The following is an 18,557-nucleotide window of genomic DNA, read 5'->3' on the forward strand; positions in this document are numbered from 1 at the left end:
GCCCCTACATAACACTGTTCCCCGATGGGATAAAGAAAAACCAAGTAAGAAATTCTCTTTAAACTAAAGGTACCGTCACACTTAGCGACGCTGCAGCGATACCGACAACGATCCGGATCGCTGCAGCGTCGCTGTTTGGCCGCTGGAGAGCTGTCACACAGACCGCTCTCCAGCAACCAACGATGCCTGTAACCAGGGTAAACATCGGGTAACTAAGCGCAGGGCCGCGCTTAGTAACCCGATGTTTACCCTGGTTACCATCCTAAAAGTAAAAAAAAACAAACACTACATACTTACCTACAGCCGTCTGTCCTCCAGCGCTGTGCTCTGCACTCCTCCTGTACTGTCTGTGTGAGCACAGCGGCCGGAAAGCAGAGCGGTGACGTCACCGCTCTGCCTTCCGGCTGACCGACGCTCACAGCCAGTACAGGAGGAGAGCAGAGCACAGCGCTGGAGGACAGACGGCTGTAGGTAAGTATGTAGTGTTTGTTTTTTTTTACTTTTAGGATGGTAACCAGGGTAAACATCGGGTTACTAAACGCCGATTCAGCGATGTCTACGGGGAGTCCAGCGACCAAATAAAGTTCTGGACTTTCTTCCCCGACCAGCGACAGCACAGCAGGGGCCTGATCGCTGCTGCCTGTCACACTGGACGATATCGCTAGCGAGGATGCTGCAACGTCACGGATCGCTAGCGATATCGTCTAGTGTGACGGTACCTTTACTCTAAAGTTCTTTCATGGCTAGATGCAAAGTGCTTGTAAAACAAGGGACCACCACAAAACTTGGAGGACTGTGCTCAGCTTTCCAGCGGTTCCACAAACAATGAGGTTGACCATGTGCACCCCCATTCTATTCCATATGAAGATCTTCACAGTCCAGTTTCTGTGTTCCAGATCTCTGCTCATAAGATCACTGAGGGTCCCAATAGTGGGACACTTGGCAATAAGTCATTTATGATCTTGGTAATAACTCTTCGAGTTTACCTCTAGGGTTATTCTTTTTCCCGTCGTGGCGTAGTAAGTATAGGGCACATGCACAATACATTCCATGTGGTTGCCTTCGTAAGGGTACTGCTTAGGGGGCAGTGATGTTCCTCAGTGCCCAATGTCAGCAGGCATGGAACGGTATGCCAGGAGGACCATCTATGGCCTTAGCTCTCATGCATGTGACAGCTGTGGGTGAGGAGACTGTATATACTTCTCACAACATTAGAATACCATCAAAAAGTTAATTTATTTCAGTGCCTCAATATAAAAAGTGAAACTCCTATATTATATAGTGTCATTACAAACAGTGATCTATTTCAAGTGTTTATTTCTGGTGCTCTAATATTTCCTGCACTGACTGTGGTCTTGATTAAAGGGAACCTGTCACCCCGAAAATCGCGGGTGAGGTAAGCCCATCGGCATCAGGGGCTTATCTGCAGCATTCGGTAATGCTGTAGATAAGCCCCCGATGTTACCTGAAAAAGGAGAAAAAGACGTTAGATTATACTCACCCAGGGGTGGTCCCGCTGCTGGTCAGGTCGGATGGGCGTCTCTGGTCCACTCCGGCGCCTCCAATCTTCATTACAAGACGTCCTCTTCTGATCTTCAGTCCTCTTCTGATGTCGCGGCTTCTGATTGGTCGCGTGCCGCCCATGTGACTGCCAGGCGACCAATCAGAAGCTGCGACGTCATTCTCAGGTCCTAAACGCGCTCATTTTAAACAAAGAAGCCGGCCGGTTACCCGCGGTGATGTCCAGGGGCCGCCGGGGAGGTGAATATATCAATATTTGTTATTTTAATTCTTTATTTTACACCTCACTATGGATCCGATACCGATACCCGATACCACAAAAGTATCGGATCTCGGTATCGGAATTCCGATACCGCAAGTATCGGCCGATACCCGATACTTGCGGTAATGGAATGCTCAACACTAGTCAGCAGTCTTCCCCATGATTGTGGAGCTACTGAAACAGATTAAGGGACCTTGTTAATCCCTTAGGAAGCCTTTGCAGGTGTTTTTTGTTAATTATTCTTACTTACTGAGATAAAGACTTTGGGGTTTTCATTTCCCCTGTGGTGGTGCCACATTACAGCCCTCACTCCTCGGTGGACGAGCTCAGGGACACAGCATATGACAGCACGGCTCGGGGTCCCTGCAGGAGATGTGACACATCCAGGACAGCCCGCAGGCTTGTATGGCAGCCGCCACAGTGCAGCTCAGGCAGTGCAGCTCAGGCAGTGCTGGGCACGGGCTGTCCTAGAGCGTCGGTGGCAGTGCACAGCACCGGCCTCCAGCAGGGGGCGCTGCCCGGTGAGCAGACCCCGCCCTCAGTCCGCCCGCACAGCACACATATATATGGTGGCGGGGCCGGCAGAGTCCGCACTCTCGGGCAGAGAGAGGATGTGATTTCCCGTGGTCTGCCTCCGCTTCCTCCCGATACTTGCACTGGGCACAGCCACAATACACTGATATCCCCCGCTGCGCTTTTGTTGTGCTGGAGCCGCCGGCAGGTCGGGGCGGAGAGTTGTGCGGAGACGTCATTTCTGCCCGGAAAACTTCTTCCACCTACACAGCAAGCGGTGCCATGGACGGGAGGACGGGACCCGGCGCTCTGCACCTGTGAGACCCCGGTAAGCGCTGAGGGGACAGAAGCCACCGGCCTCGCGTGTACAGTGTGGACACAAACGGAAACATTTGTCCCGAGCGGCCAATCGGCGCTCAGCTTTTATTGCTGTTGGGAAGTTTGACTTTAGAAGTTGTGATGTGATTGGCTGCTGGAATGTGATTGTGGGCTGTGGTTGGCTGACTGTCATGTGACTGTCTTTGTGTGAGCGCTGCCTTCACCGTGTGTGTGGCAGGATAACAGTGGGGGCGGGGGCTGCTCTTGTCAGTGCTCCCTCTAAGGACTGCAGGAAATCAGCAGCGCTCCGAGTCTGGGGGGACAATAGAAATTGGTGATTTGTTGCTGTCCCTTTAAGAGCAATTTGTCCACGGACCCTCTAACTCTGGGCACTAGGAGTGGATCCCCTGCCTGAGGGTGCAGCACATTCTAGATGTACAGGGTTCTGTCCTGGTGACACTGCCTCACCCTGTCATGTAATGTGTCATGGTGCTGTCACCATCTTCCCTCCCATATATATGCTGCACAGGAAGCTGGGGGACACTTAACCCTTGTGGCTAATAATGGTTCTCACCCGAAACCAAAGTGACCTCCTGCCTAAAAGTGAAATCTTCCTTAGTCATGCTGTCAATAGTGATGAGCGAGTGTACTCGTTGCTCGGGGGTCCTCCGATTATTTCTTAGTGCTCGGAGATTTAGTTTTCATCAGCGCAGCTGAATGATTTACAGCTACTGGACTGCTTGATTACATGTGGGGGTTCCCTAGCAACCAGGCAACCCGCACATGTACTCAGGCTGGCTAGCAGCTATAAATCATGCAGCTGAGGCGATGAAAACTAAATCTCCGAGCACTAAGAAATAATCGGAGGACCCCCGAGCAACGAGTACACTCGCTCATCACTAGCGATAAGTAATCACATGAGGTCTGCATCATGCTGTGTCTGCGGATGTCCTAGTGATCGGCGGCCCTCAGATGCTCGGGAAGCTGACCCTCTTGGGGACATCTGGAGGGATATGCTCTGAGTGTGGTATGGTTGCCACGGTGATCAGATCTTCCTGTGTGACTTTGTATTTGGTGCGTGAGGCCGCACCTGTACTGCCCTTGTGGAATTTAAAGGGGTACTCCAGCCCTAAGCCTCTATGACCGATCCTCTCCGTAGCTGACAAATGCTAGATCTGGGTGGGTGCTCGGCTCAATGGAGAGGTCTATGGCACCGAATAAAATGGCTGAGTACAGTGTTTGGCTTTCATCTGTGTAGACTCTGTAAGGAGAAACCGGGCACATGCTCTACCTCCTATCTGCAGCCCGAGGAGGAAAGTGTGCGTCCAGTGAGCCTTTCAGCCATGTGTGTAATCCGTTCTCTATAGATCTCCCAGCTCACATGGATCCAGTCCTGTTGGTTCTTGGCAGCCCGGCTCCTTGTTCTTCACCACAAGTATTGCTCAGATGGCACGGGACAGAAGGCTTTACCCAAAATGACTTGCAGATGTGCGTTTCTTCACAATTCATAAAATGTTGGCCAAACCTGACGAGAATGTCAGTTACTGGAGCACAAAGATGCTACAAGTTGCTGTAATCAGTATTTTTTTCTCTCCTAATCTTAGAGTAAAATTTTGGCACATGTTTGCGTGTGTATATAATATATACAAATTTTTTTTTTGTATAATTTGCAGTGGCCAATAGGAGCCCTTGTTTTTATCTTTCCATCGCTGTTGGTTTTTAAGTTCTTGCTTACGAGATGGCATGTCCTACTAATAATGGCGGCTCTTAGTGCTGTGTTTAAAAAAACAAAAACCCTCTTTAGTGAAGAAGAGATCTGATTGCTTTGTCTGTAATATGGCATGGTGGCAGGTTGGCACTTCTAATGTCTCTGCACGTACCCCCTGTATGCTAAATCTGATGAAAAGTAACCTCCAAAACCTGTTATAAAATGGATGTGTACATCGCCATTTGGCGTTCCATTTTGGTGGTGTGTACACTATGACCTGTATTACCCGGGTATACGATGTGTACTGTTCCTTGGTTCACCCTTAGCACGCACATGTAAAGCCAGGGAGGAAAAGGGTTAGTGTCAAGGTCTTCAGTTAAAAATAGCACATATATTAGAGAAGTACTAAGAGTTGAAACTCCAATATCAAAGATATCCAGGAAACATGTTTCAGACTTGTATCTTTAGTCATTATGTAATGACTGACTAACACAAACTTAAGAGATGAACTGGAACGTAAGTAGATGTGCATGCAGCGTGTAGGCTCACGTTCTCACTGGCCACCAAATAGCCAAAACTAATTAAAGCAAATGGCAATAATGCATAAAAATACTTGGTTAAGTTTAATCTTGATCAAAAAAGCATAATAGCCATCCCACCATGTCAAGGTGACTCTATTCGAGACGGTCCTAACCTCCAAGTATTAAAACCTTACCATATGCCAAGTCTCGTAATGTGAATAAGGGCTGAGAAGGACCGAGACCTGGCTAATGGACACCAGACATGGGAAGATAAAGGTGGCAGTCTGAAACATGTTCCATAGATATCTTTGATATTCGTGTTGTGACTTTTTTTTTTTTTTTTTTAAATACTTGCCTAATGTGTTATTTTAACTACAGGGAAGGAAGAAGTTGATCGAGCTTCTGTTCCAGGCAAATTTCGTAGCATTTCTCATAGTTGTAGTCCTCTGATACCAAGGACCAGACGGACCTTAGGCCTTTATACTGATAAGATGAATCCTCACGACCATCTGATGTGAGTGTACGGGTCAGTAGAGAACTGTACGCTGAATGTACATCTCGTGTATAGCCAGCTCCCACAATAATGGTATAATACTCTGGTGGAAGGCGGCCAGGAGATGAAATCCTGAATGTACAAGGTTTGCGGGGAGGAACTATCGTAAATCCGAACCATACAGTCTGCATTATTGTTCGTGGCACATCCCGTTTCCACTGAATGTTGGGGCACTTCTGCCCCTCCAGTATGTAGATGAGCATATACAGTAAATTAGAAAATTGCTTTAGAAACTCTGTCAGTACTGGCTGAATGCCAGACCTCAAGGAAACCATTATAACTCATGACTCGTGGTCCGGTCGCTTTATGTGTAGTTTCATTAGCCCCTTAGCGACCGCCGATACGCCTTTTAACGGCGGGCGCTAAGGGTACTTAAACCACAGCGCCGTTAATTAACGGCGCTGTGGAAAAAGTGAATAGCGCCCCCCAGAGTTGGATTTTCTCTGGGGTCTCAGCTGCCGGGGGTAGCTGAGACCCCAGAGAACATGATTCGGGGGGTTTTTAACCCATTTGCGATCGCCGGTAATTAACCGTTTACCGGCGATCGCAAAAAAAAAAAAAAAAAAAAAAAAAGTAAAGTGTAATTCTCTGTCCTCTGATGTGATCGCACATCAGAGGACAGAGAAATAGGGGGATTCGGGGACCCTAGCATACTCACCTGGGTCCCTGGATCCTCTTGCTGCTCCTCCTGGCCGCCGGCAGAAGAAAATGGCGGGCGCATGCGCAGTGTGCCCGCCATCTGTCTCCATCTGCCGGCCGGCAGGAGAAGAGCAGTTGGGGCTAAAATTAGGGTTAGGGGTAGGGTTAGGGTTGGGGCTAAATTTAGGGTTAGGGTTGGGGCTAAATTTAGGGTTAGGCTTCTTTCACACTTACGTCGGTACGGGGCCGTCGCAATGCGACGGCCCGGCGTACGTTGTGAAAATTGTGCACAACGTGGGCAGCAGCTGTAGTTTTTCAACGCATCCACTGCCCAATCTATGTCCTGGGGAGGAGGGGGCGGAGTTATGGCCACGCATGCGCGGTCAGAAATGGCGGATGCGACATACAAAAAAACGTTTCATTGAACTTTTTTTGTGCCGACGGTCCGCCAAAACACAACTGATACAGTGCACGACGGACGCGACGTGTGGCCATCCGTCACGATCCGTCGGCAATACAAGTCTATGGGCAAAAAACGCATCCTGCGGGCACATTTGCAGGATCCGTTTCTTGTCCAAAACGACGGATGCCAAACGACGCAAGTGTGAAAGTAGCCTTAGGGTTAGGGTTGGGGCTAAAGTTAGGGTTAGAGCTGGGATTAGGGTTAGGGTTTGGATTAGGGTTGGTATTAGGGTTAGGGTTGGCATTAGGGTTACGCTTGGGATTAGGGTTAGGTTTGGGATTAGGGTTAAGGTTAGGGTTGTGATTAGGGGTGTATTGGGATTAGGGTTAGGCTTGAGGTTAGGGTTGAGATTAGGATTAGGGGTGTGTTGGATTTAGGGTTTTGATTAGGGTTATGGTTAGGGTTGACATTAGGGTTGTTTTGGGGTAAGAGTTGTGATTATGGTTAGGGTTAGTGATTAGAATTATGGATCAGGTTGGGATTAGGGTTAGGGGTGTGTTGGGGTTAAGGTTGGAGCTAGAATTGGGGGGTTTCCACTGTTTAGGTACATCAGGGGGTCTCCAAACACGACAGCCAATTTTGCGCTCAAAAAGTCAAATGGTGCTCCCTCCCTTCTGAGCTCTGCCGTGCGCCCAAACAGTGGGTTACCCCCACATATGGGGCATCAGCGTACTCGGGATAAATTGGACAACAACTTCTGTGGTCCAATTTCTCTTGTTACCCTTGTGAAAATAAAAACTTGGGGGCTACAATATCTTTTTTGTGAAAAAATTTTTATTTTCACGACTCTGCATTCTAAACTTCTGTGAAGCACTTGGGCATTCAAAGTTCTCACCACACATCTAGATAAGTTCCTTGGGGGGTCTAGTTTCCAAAATGGGGTCACTTGTGGGGGGTTACTACAGTTTAGGTACATCAGGGGCTCTGCAATCGCAACATAATGCCCACAGACCATTCTATCAAAGTCTGCATTCCAAAAAGGCGCTCCTTCCCTTCCAAGCTCTGCCGTGCGCCCAAAAAGTGGTTTACCCCCACATATGGGGTATTGGCGTATTCAGGGGAAATTGCATAACAAAATTTATGGTTACATTTCTGTTTTTACACTTGTGAAACTAAAAAAAATGTTTCTGAATTAAGATGTTTGCAAAAAAAGTTAAATGTAAATTTTTTCCTTCCACATTGTTTCAGTTCCTGTGAAGCGCGTAAAGGGTTAATAAACTTCTTGAATGTGGTTTTGAGAACCTTGAGGGGTGTAGTTTTTAGAATGGTGTCACACTTTGTTATTTTCTATCATATAGACCCCTCAAAATGACTTCAAATGTGATGTGGTCCCTAAAAAAAAAAAAAAATGGTGTTGTAAAAATGAGAAATTGCTGGTCAACTTTTAACCCTTAGAACTCCCTAACAAAAAAAATTTTGTTTCCAAAATTGTGCTGATGTAAAGTAGACATGTGGGAAATGTTATTTATTAACTATTTTTCGTGACATATCTCTCTGATTTAAGGGCATAAAAATACAAAGTTTGAAAATTGCAAAATTTTAAAAATTTTCGCCATATTTCCGTTTTTTTCATAAATAATCTGTTGTGAATTCTGTGGCTGAGTTCACTTCTGTGGTCACAAGTGGTATTGCAGTCTCTGGGCTTCCTCCCTCAGGTGTTTTGGTGAGCTCGTTGGCTGCCTTGCTATTTAGCTCCACCTGAGTCTGTCTTCCTTGCTCCTTGTCAATGTTCCAGTGTTGGATCTGAGCTACTGCATCTTTCCTTGGGCCTGCTACTCTGCTAGATAAGTGCTTCTAGTTTGTTTTCTGTTTTTTTTCTGTCCAGCTTGCTATTGTCTTTTGCTGGAAGCTCTGAGAAGCAGAGGGGTGCACCGCCGTGCTGTTAGTTCGGCACGGTGGGTCTTTTTGCCCCTTTGCGTGGTTTTCGTTTTAGGGTTTTTTGTAGACTGCATAGTTCTCTTTGCTATCCTCGCTCTGTCTAGAATATCGGGCCTCACTTTGCTGAATCTATTTCATTCCTACGTTTGTCTTTTCATCTTGCTAACAGTCATTATATGTGGGGGGCTGCCTATTCCTTTGGGGTATTTCTCTGAGGTAAGTCAGGCTTGTATTTCTATCTTCAGGCTAGTCAGCTCCTCAGGCAGTGCCGAGTTGCATAGGTAGTTGTTAGGCGCAATCCACTGCTGCTTATAGTTGTGTGAAGATAGATCAGGTACTGCAGTCTACAGAGATTCCACGTCTCAGAGCTCGTCCTATTGTTTTTGGTTATTGCCAGATCTCTGTATGTGCGCTGATTACTGCACGCTGTGTTGCCTGATTGCCAGCCATAACAGTACAAGGAGCCTCACCAATGATTCCCAATAGAGGGAAAAAAGAAATCCTGACATCATTTTTTTTTCTTAGCTCTGTCTTCAGTCTTTTTTTTCCCCTAGACATTAGAGTGCTTCAGGACACAGCTGTGGACATGGATATTCAGGCTCTGTGCTCCTCAATGGATAATCTCGTTGTAAATGTACAAAAGATTCAAGATACTATTGATCAGAAATCGATGCTAGAACCAAGAATTCCGATTCCTGATTTGTTTTTTGGTGACAGAACTAAGTTCCTGAGCTTCAGAAATAATTGTAAGCTATTTTTGGCCTTGAAACCTCATTCTTCTGGTAATCCTATTCAACAGGTTTTGATTATTATTTCTTTTTTGCGCGGCGACCCACAGGACTGGGCGTTTTCTCTTGCACCAGGAGATTCTGCATTGAGTAATGTTGATGCATTTTTCCTGGCGCTCGGATTGCTTTACGATGAGCCTAATTCAGTGGATCAGGCTGAGAAAAATCTGCTGGCTTTATGCCAGGGTCAGGATGATGTAGAAGTATATTGTCAGAAATTTAGGAAATGGTCAGTACTCACTCTGTGGAATGAATCTGCACTAGCGGCTTTGTTCAGAAAGGGTCTCTCTGAAGCTCTTAAGGATGTAATGGTGGGATTTCCTATGCCTGCTGGTTTGAATGAGTCTATGTCCTTGGCCATTCAGATCGGTCGTCGCTTGCGCGAGCGTAAATCTGTGCACCATCTGGCGGTACTGCCTGAGAGTAAACCTGAGCCTATGCAGTGCGACAGGACTATGACTAAAGTAGAACGGCAAGAACACAGACGTCTGAACAGACTGTGTTTCTATTGTGGTGATTCTACTCATGCTATTTCTAATTGTCCTAAACGCACTAGGCGGTTCGATAGCTCTGCCGTTATTGGTACTGTACAGTCCAAATTCCTTTTGTCCATTACCTTAATGTGCTCTTTGTCATCGTATTCTGTCATGGCGTTTGTGGATTCAGGCGCTGCCCTGAATCTGATGGATTTGGATTATGCTAAACGTTGTGGATTTTTCTTGGAGCCTTTGCGGTGTCCTATTCCGTTGAGAGGAATTGATGCTACACCTTTGGCCAAGAATAAGCCTCAGTACTGGGCCCAGCTGACCATGTGCATGGCTCCTGCACATCAGGAAGTTATTCGCTTTCTGGTACTGCATAATTTGCATGATGTGGTCGTGTTGGGGTTGCCATGGCTACAAACCCATAATCCAGTATTGGATTGGAACTCTATGTCGGTAACCAGCTGGGGTTGTCAGTGAGTACATGGTGATGTTCCATTTTTGTCTATTTCGTCATCCATTCCTTCTGACATCCCAGAGTTCTTGTCGGACTTTCAGGATGTATTTGAAGAGTCCAAGTCTGATGCCCTACCTCCGCATAGGAATTGTGATTGTGCTATCGATTTGATTCCTGGTAGTAAATTCCCTAAGGGTCGTTTATTTAATTTGTCCGTACCTGAACACACCGCTATGCGCAGTTATGTGAAGGAGTCCCTGGAGAAGGGACATATTCGCCCATCGTCGTCACCATTGGGAGCAGGGTTCTTTTTTGTAGCCAAGAAGGATGGTTCGCTAAGACCGTGTATTGATTACCGCCTTCTTAATAAGATCACTGTTAAATTTCAGTATCCCTTGCCATTGTTATCTGACTTGTTTGCTCGGATTAAGGGGGCTAGTTGGTTTACTAAGATTGATCTTCGTGGTGCGTATAATCTGGTGAGAATCAGGCAGGGAGATGAATGGAAAACGGCATTTAATACGCCCGAGGGTCATTTTGAGTATCTGGTGATGCCGTTCGGACTTGCCAATGCTCCATCTGTTTTTCAGTCTTTTATGCATGACATTTTCCGTGAGTATCTGGATAAATTCTTGATTGTTTACTTGGATGACATTTTGATCTTCTCAGATGATTGGGAGTCTCATGTGAAGCAAGTCAGAATGGTTTTCCAGGTACTGCGTGCTAATTCCTTGTTCGTGAAGGGATCAAAGTGTCTCTTCGGTGTGCAGAAAGTTTCATTTTTGGGGTTCATCTTTTCCCCTTCTACTATCGAGATGGATCCGGTTAAGGTTCAGGCCATCCAGGATTGGACTCAGCCGACATCTCTAAAAAGTCTGCAGAAATTCCTGGGCTTTGCTAATTTTTATCGTCGCTTCATCTGTAATTTTTCTAGCATTGCCAGACCATTGACCGATTTGACCAAGAAGGGTGCTGATTTGGTTAATTGGTCTTCTGCTGCCGTGGAAGCTTTTCAGGAGTTGAAGCATCGTTTTTGCTGTGCCCCTGTGTTGTGTCAACCTGATGTTTCTCTTCCGTTCCAGGTCGAGGTTGATGCTTCTGAGATTGGTGCAGGGGCGGTTTTGTCACAGAGGTTCTGGTTGCTCAGTGTTCAAACCATGTGCTTCCTTTTCCAGGAAATTTTCTGCTGCTGAGCGTAATTATGATGTGGGCAACCGAGAGTTGCTGGCCATGAAGTGGGCATTCGAGGAGTGGCGTCATTGGCTTGAGGGTGCTAAGCATCGCGTGGTGGTTTTGACTGATCATAAGAACCTTACTTATCTTGAGTCTGCCAAGCGCTTGAATCCTAGACAGGCCCGTTGGTCGTTATTTTTTGCTCGTTTTGATTTTGTGATTTCATACCTTCCGGGCTCTAAAAATGTGAAGGCGGATGCTCTGTCTAGGAGTTTTGTGCCCGACTCTCCGGGGTTATCTGAGCTGGCGAGTATCCTCAAGGAAGGAGTCATTGTGTCTGCCATCTCCCCTGATTTGCGGAGAGTGTTGCAGAAATTTCAGGCTAATAAACCTGATCGTTGTCCGGCCGAGAAACTGTTCGTCCCTGATAGGTGGACTAGTAAAGTTATCTCTGAACTTCATTGTTCGGTGCTGGCCGGTCATCCAGGAATCTTTGGTACCAGGGAGTTGGTTGCTAGATCCTTCTGGTGGTCATCTCTGTCACGGGATGTGCGTGCTTTTGTGCAGTCCTGTGGAATTTGTGCTAGGGCTAAGCCCTGCTGTTCACGTGCCAGTGGGTTGCTTTTGCCCTTGCCGGTCCCGAAGAGGCCTTGGACACATATTTCGATGGATTTCATTTCTGACCTTCCCGTTTCTCAAAAAATGTCGGTCATTTGGGTGGTCTGTGATCGCTTTTCTAAAATGGTCCATCTGGTGCCCTTGGTTAAATTGCCTTCCTCCTCTGATTTGGTGCCTTTGTTCTTCCAGCATGTGGTTCGTTTACATGGCATTCCTGAGAATATTGTTTCTGACAGAGGTTCCCAGTTTGTCTCGAGGTTCTGGCGAGCCTTTTGTGGTAGGATGGGCATTGACCTATCTTTCTCCTCGGCCTTCCATCCTCAGACTAATGGCCAGACCGAACGAACCAATCAGACCTTGGAAACATATCTGAGATGTTTTGTTTCCGCTGACCAGGATGATTGGGTGTCATTTTTGCCGTTGGCTGAGTTCGCCCTTAATAATCGGGCCAGCTCGGCTACCTTGGTCTCTCCATTTTTCTGCAATTCTGGGTTCCATCCTCGTTTCTCTTCAGGACAGGTTGAGTCTTCGGACTGTCCTGGTGTGGATTCTGTGGTGGACAGGTTGCAGCAGATCTGGACTCAGGTAGTGGACAATTTGACCTTGTCCCAGGAGAAGGCTCAGCTTTTCGCTAATCGCAGACGCCGTGTGGGACCCCGACTTTGTGTTGGGGATTTGGTTTGGTTATCTTCTCGTCATATTCCTATGAAGGTTTCCTCTCCTAAATTTAAACCTCGTTTTATTGGTCCGTATAGGATTTCTGAGATTCTCAATCCGGTGTCTTTTCGTCTGACCCTCCCAGACTCCTTTTCCATACATAATGTATTCCATAGGTCGTTGTTGAGGAGATACGTGGCACCTATGGTTCCATCTGTGGAGCCTCCTGCCCCTGTTTTGGTGGAGGGGGAGTTGGAGTATATTGTGGAGAAGATTTTGGATTCTCGTGTCTCTAGACGGAAACTCCAGTATCTGGTCAAATGGAAGGGTTATGCTCAGGAAGATAATTCCTGGGTTTTTGCCTCTGATGTCCATGCCCCAGATCTTGTTCGTGCCTTTCATGTGGCTCATCCTGGTCGGCCTGGGGGTTCTGGTGAGGGTTCGGTGACCCCTCCTCAAGGGGGGGGTACTGTTGTGAATTCTGTGGCTGAGTTCACTTCTGTGGTCACAAGTGGTATTGCAGTCTCTGGGCTTCCTCCCTCAGGTGTTTTGGTGAGCTCGTTGGCTGCCTTGCTATTTAGCTCCACCTGAGTCTGTCTTCCTTGCTCCTTGTCAATGTTCCAGTGTTGGATCTGAGCTACTGCATCTTTCCTTGGGCCTGCTGCTCTGCTAGATAAGTGCTTCTAGTTTGTTTTCTGTTTTTTTTCTGTCCAGCTTGCTATTGTCTTTTGCTGGAAGCTCTGAGAAGCAGAGGGGTGCACCGCCGTGCTGTTAGTTCGGCACGGTGGGTCTTTTTGCCCCTTTGCGTGGTTTTCGTTTTAGGGTTTTTTGTAGACTGCATAGTTCTCTTTGCTATCCTCGCTCTGTCTAGAATATCGGGCCTCACTTTGCTGAATCTATTTCATTCCTACGTTTGTCTTTTCATCTTGCTAACAGTCATTATATGTGGGGGGCTGCCTATTCCTTTGGGGTATTTCTCTGAGGTAAGTCAGGCTTGTATTTCTATCTTCAGGCTAGTCAGCTCCTCAGGCAGTGCCGAGTTGCATAGGTAGTTGTTAGGCGCAATCCACTGCTGCTTATAGTTGTGTGAGGATAGATCAGGTACTGCAGTCTACAGAGATTCCACGTCTCAGAGCTCGTCCTATTGTTTTTGGTTATTGCCAGATCTCTGTATGTGCGCTGATTACTGCACGCTGTGTTGCCTGATTGCCAGCCATAACAATAATCGCAAGTAATATCGAAGAAATGTTACCACTAACATGAAGTACAATATGTCACGAAAAAACAGTCTCAGAATCAGCGGGATCCGTTGAAGCATTCCAGAGTTATAACCTCATAAAGTGACAGTGGTCAGAATTGCAAAAATTGGCCTGGTCATTAAGTACCAAATTGGCTCTGTCACTAAGGGGTTAAAGGAGGCACTCACATAACTAACTTTAATGTCAGCCATGCCTGCATGTCGTCTTCTGTCTCTAATCTAACATCCAACAATATTGACCCTGGGAGTTCACCATCTTTCTTTTTAAAAAAAAAAAAAATCTTGCCTGGGGAATCGCTTTATATTTATTTTTTCAATTTTAGCTTTTCAGTAGAAGAGAACTGAATATTTTTTTTTTTTTTTTTTCATGGCTGTGGTTTGTACCCAAGAAAGTAACTAGAGAACAGAGCTGATATGCTGTCCCTGTCATTCCTTCTAAGAAATGTATGAACAAATTAGCTCCCATTTTCAAGGTAAAAGTGGTTTGGCACTGAATAGACGTTACCTGCATGTGTAGTCACACCACCTACACCCAGTCTTTAACTGAATGATAAATAGCCACGAGTAATAATGAAGGAACACTACAGTTTTAAGAATGTGCTTCTTAATTGTGATGTCATTTGTTGTAGTTGTTAAAATGGGCCATGCCTGCTCTCCTAACAGGCCCAGTGTGGCCCATCTAGTATCGTGATGCCCCTTCTAACGTCTGTCTGAAAGACGTCTTACGAAATGTACTATATAATAATGATATAACTACAGGAAAGCCTATGACTCAATGCCACACACATGGATCTGTGAATGCTTGGCTCTCTACAGTGTCAACAGATAATTAAGAACCTCCTCAGAAACTCAATGGGGCTATGGAGAACAACATTGGAAGTCGCTTCAAGACAACTAGCAAAAGTGAGCTTCAAATGCGGCATATACCTAGGGGATGCACTGTCCTCATTGCTGTTCGGCATAGGCTTGAACCCCATCAGTCAGATAATTACAGTCTGGCTATGGATACAAGTTCACTAGTGGAAGCACCATCAGCCATCTCCTCTACATGAATGACATCAAGCTGTATGCGAAAAACGAACGAGACATCAATTCACTGATCCACCCGACAATTCACCGATCCACCCGACAAGGATCTACAGTGAAGACATCGGGATGTCATTCGGACTGGAGAAGTGCGGCTGGTTGGTAATAAAGAGAGGAGAGGCAAGGTAGTTAAGACTGGAATGGAATTATCAGCAGGGCACATAGCAGATGTACAGACATGCTACCAGTACCTGGGAATCCCACAGTGATACGGTATCCATGATGAGGAGGCAAGGAAAGCGGCAACATCCTAATACCATCAAAGGGTAAGCCAGGTCCTGAAGAGCCAGCTCAATGGGAAGAATAAAATCTGTGCCATCAATACATGGGCCCTGCCAGTTATCAGATAACCTGCTGGCATAGTGTGCTGGCCAAAAGAAGAGATGAAAACTGCAGATGTGAAGACATGAAAGCTCCTCAACATGCATGGAGATCTCCACCTTTAGTCTAGCACACAAAGATTGTATGCCAACAGAAAGGAGGGTGGTCGAGGCTTGATGAGCATCCAAGCCACCATCATGGAAGAAACAAGGAGTATCCAGGAATGTGTCAGAAAAATGGCACCAATAGATGAGATGCTGAGGCTGGCCTCACACTAGCGTGTTTTATGGATGTAAGAGAGGTGCTGAAAATACAGATTGCATACAGTACAATGCTTCTCTATGCCCCAGCTCCGATCAGCCGTATTTTACTGATCCGTATTATACGGTCTTCTACGGCCGTAGAAAAACGCAGCATGCTGTGTTTGTCACCGTATTGTGCAAAAAATCCGCCAATGAAAGTCTATGGGGGCCAGAAAAATACAGATTACACACGGACCAACAGTGTGACTTGCGAGAAATATGCAGCAGTGTTCTATAGAAAAGCCGGCAATTCAGTGCGGTGTACAGTAAAATCACACTGACAGCTTACAGTAGAATAGGTAGAATAAATGTGTACACATAGAATAGGGGTGTGTGTATATGTATGTGTATATATATATATATATATATATATATATATATATATATATATCACTGAGACACATATATGTGTATATATTAATATTTCATACAGCGCTAGATAGCTTAAAAGCCGCTAATTCAATTGCCGCCTTTTGCTATCTCCTTCCCAAATCCGACATGAGACATGGTTTACATACAGTAAACCATCTCATATTCCCATTTGTTTTGCATATTCCACACTACTAATGTTAGTAGTGTGTATGTGCAAAATTTGGGCGCTCTAGCTATTTAAGGGTTAAATCGCTGAAAAAATTGGCATGGGCTCCTGCGCAATTTTCTCCGCCAGAATGGTAAAGCCAGTGACTGAGGGCAGATATTAATAGCCTGGAGAGGGTCCATGGTTACTGCCCCCCCGGTTAAAAACATCTGCCCCCAGCCACCCCAGAAAAGGCACATCTGGAAGATGCGCCTATTCTGGCACTTGGCCACTCTTCCCATTCCCGTGTAGCGGTGGGATATGGGGTAATGAAGGGTTAATGCCACCTTGCTATTGTAAGGTGACATTAAGCCAGATCAATAATGGAGAGACGTCAATTATGACACCTATCCATTATTAATCCAATAGTATGAAATGGTGTGTGTGTGTGTGTATATACACACACACACACACACACACACACACACACACACACACACACACACACACACACACACACACACACACACACTATTACAAAGTATTTTAATGAAATAAATACACATTGTTGTAATATTTTATTATACTTGTAGTCCACCTGAAGACCTTCGTTCTGTAAAAAAGGTAAAATTAAAAAACGACAATATCCCATACCTTCTGTCGTTCTGTCACGTCCCACGATGTATATCCATCTGAAGGTGTTAAATAATTTTACAAGCAGAAGCTCTGCTAATGCAGCTGTGCTCCTGCCTGTAAAACCCCAGGGAATGAATGGAATGTAGGTCAATGACCTGTAGTTACCTTCAGTCGCGGTGATGTGCCCTCTGCTGGATGTCCTCATATGGACTCGAGCCTGGGAAAATATTCTGAAAAGTTCCCAGAATTTTAATTTGCTTACACTGTGTTTTTGGGCTGTTTGCCCTCATCAGTGCAAAGTATGAGATCTGATGTGGCTAGGTGCGAGACTCTGGATTGGGGTCTAAGGGGTAAGATTTCTCCTTGTGGAGAGTGACTTACCAGCTTTGGCTTGTCAAGGTAAGGAGGCTTATTCGCCGTGCAATGCTCCTCTGGGAAATTTTATCAAGTCATTTTGCACGACTCGTTAAAGGGTTGATTGTGACTTGTAGGATCGCTTCTTCCAACAGGTGGCGCTATAGAGTTAAGTCCTCTTTCTCTCTGAAGAGGCAATTTGCATATAAAATTTCCCAGAGGAGCATTGCACGGCAAATAAGCCTCCTTACATTGACAAGCCAGAGCCGGTAAGTCACTCTCCACAAGGAGAAATCTTACCCCTCAGATCCATAGAAGCAGGAATATACCAGACGAGACCCAAGGTGCATACTGTGCCAAGAAACCTCAAACAGTCCAACACATAATGGCAGGATGCAAAATGCATGCAGGAACAGCATGTGCCAAACCCCACAACCAAGTAGCGGGAAATGTATACAGGAACATCTGCACAGCATATGGGTAAAGTCCCCCTAAGTCAAAGTGCGAGACCCCAGAGAAAGTGGTGGAGAACTAAAGGGCTAAAATTCGGTGAGACTACAAAATCCAGATGGGTAAGCAGGTGTTGGCTGACCAACCAGACATTGTGATAGTAGACAAGGATCAGAAGACAGCAATAATAGATGTGGCAGTGCCAAGTGACAGCAACATCAGAAAGAAGGAATACGAGAAGCTGGAGAAATGCCAGGGCCTCAAAGGAGAACTGGAGAAGATGTGGAAGGTGAAGGCAACAGCGATTCCAGTGGTGATGGGGGTCACTGCCACAAGTGCTCCTAAATAGGGAAAATCGCTGCAACAGATCCCAGGAGTAACATCTAAATTCTGTCCAGAAAAGCGCAATGCTAGGAACAAATAAGATCCTGCGCAGAACCCTCCCACCTATGGAAGAGGACCCGAGAATGAGAGAGGACAAAACATAGCTTTAATTTCAGCACAATTTACCCTTTGCAGCCTCTTTAGTAACCATTATAGCGTAAACCTCATTTCCGTTGATTAGTCATGTACTTGTCCCAAATCTCTAGGGACAAGTGTACTAACTTTTTGTACTAGTTAATTTTACACAAGAAGCACTCCTAAAGAAAGATAAAGCTATGTTGGACAGTACAAGAATGCATGTCACATTCTCCTAAGAGGAAACCATTGCCATTTCCCTTTAATAATTAAATTTTCAACCTCAGGAAATGACTCTGTTATTTATGGGTTATTGAGGCACGTTCTGTACAAGGAGTCATGCCTCAAATCATCCATTATCCCATACCTTACTCAGCAGAATCTCAAGAAGCATTCCCAACAGATATATATATATATATATATATATATATATATATATATATAAATTTTTAACGATGTATTGTAAGTTAATTAATATACGGTACTTGTTGATCACCATCTTCCCTGGTTTCTGGCAACTCTCCAGTCCTCTTCTAGGTCTCATGACCACAAATAAGATGCTCCTCACCACACGGGGGTTTGTGTGGGCCTGAAGGCCCCTTCAGGGACTCCATCAGCTTACA

General features: G+C 45.8%; 1 protein-coding gene across 1 annotated transcript in view; it reads left to right on the top strand.

Annotated features, from left to right (window-relative positions):
- The first annotated feature begins 2,216 nt into the window (after nucleotides 1-2,216).
- The window catches only part of CEMIP2 (cell migration inducing hyaluronidase 2), a 174,765-nt gene continuing 158,424 nt past the window's right edge, over nucleotides 2,217-18,557 (top strand). The window contains exon 1 of the mRNA XM_069763494.1: nucleotides 2,217-2,624. The gene's annotated coding sequence lies outside the window, so the exon portion shown is untranslated. The remainder of the gene's footprint in view (nucleotides 2,625-18,557) is intronic.

Source organism: Ranitomeya imitator, chromosome 1 (assembly GCF_032444005.1).
Source record: "Ranitomeya imitator isolate aRanImi1 chromosome 1, aRanImi1.pri, whole genome shotgun sequence".
NCBI classification, from domain to species: domain Eukaryota; kingdom Metazoa; phylum Chordata; class Amphibia; order Anura; family Dendrobatidae; genus Ranitomeya; species Ranitomeya imitator.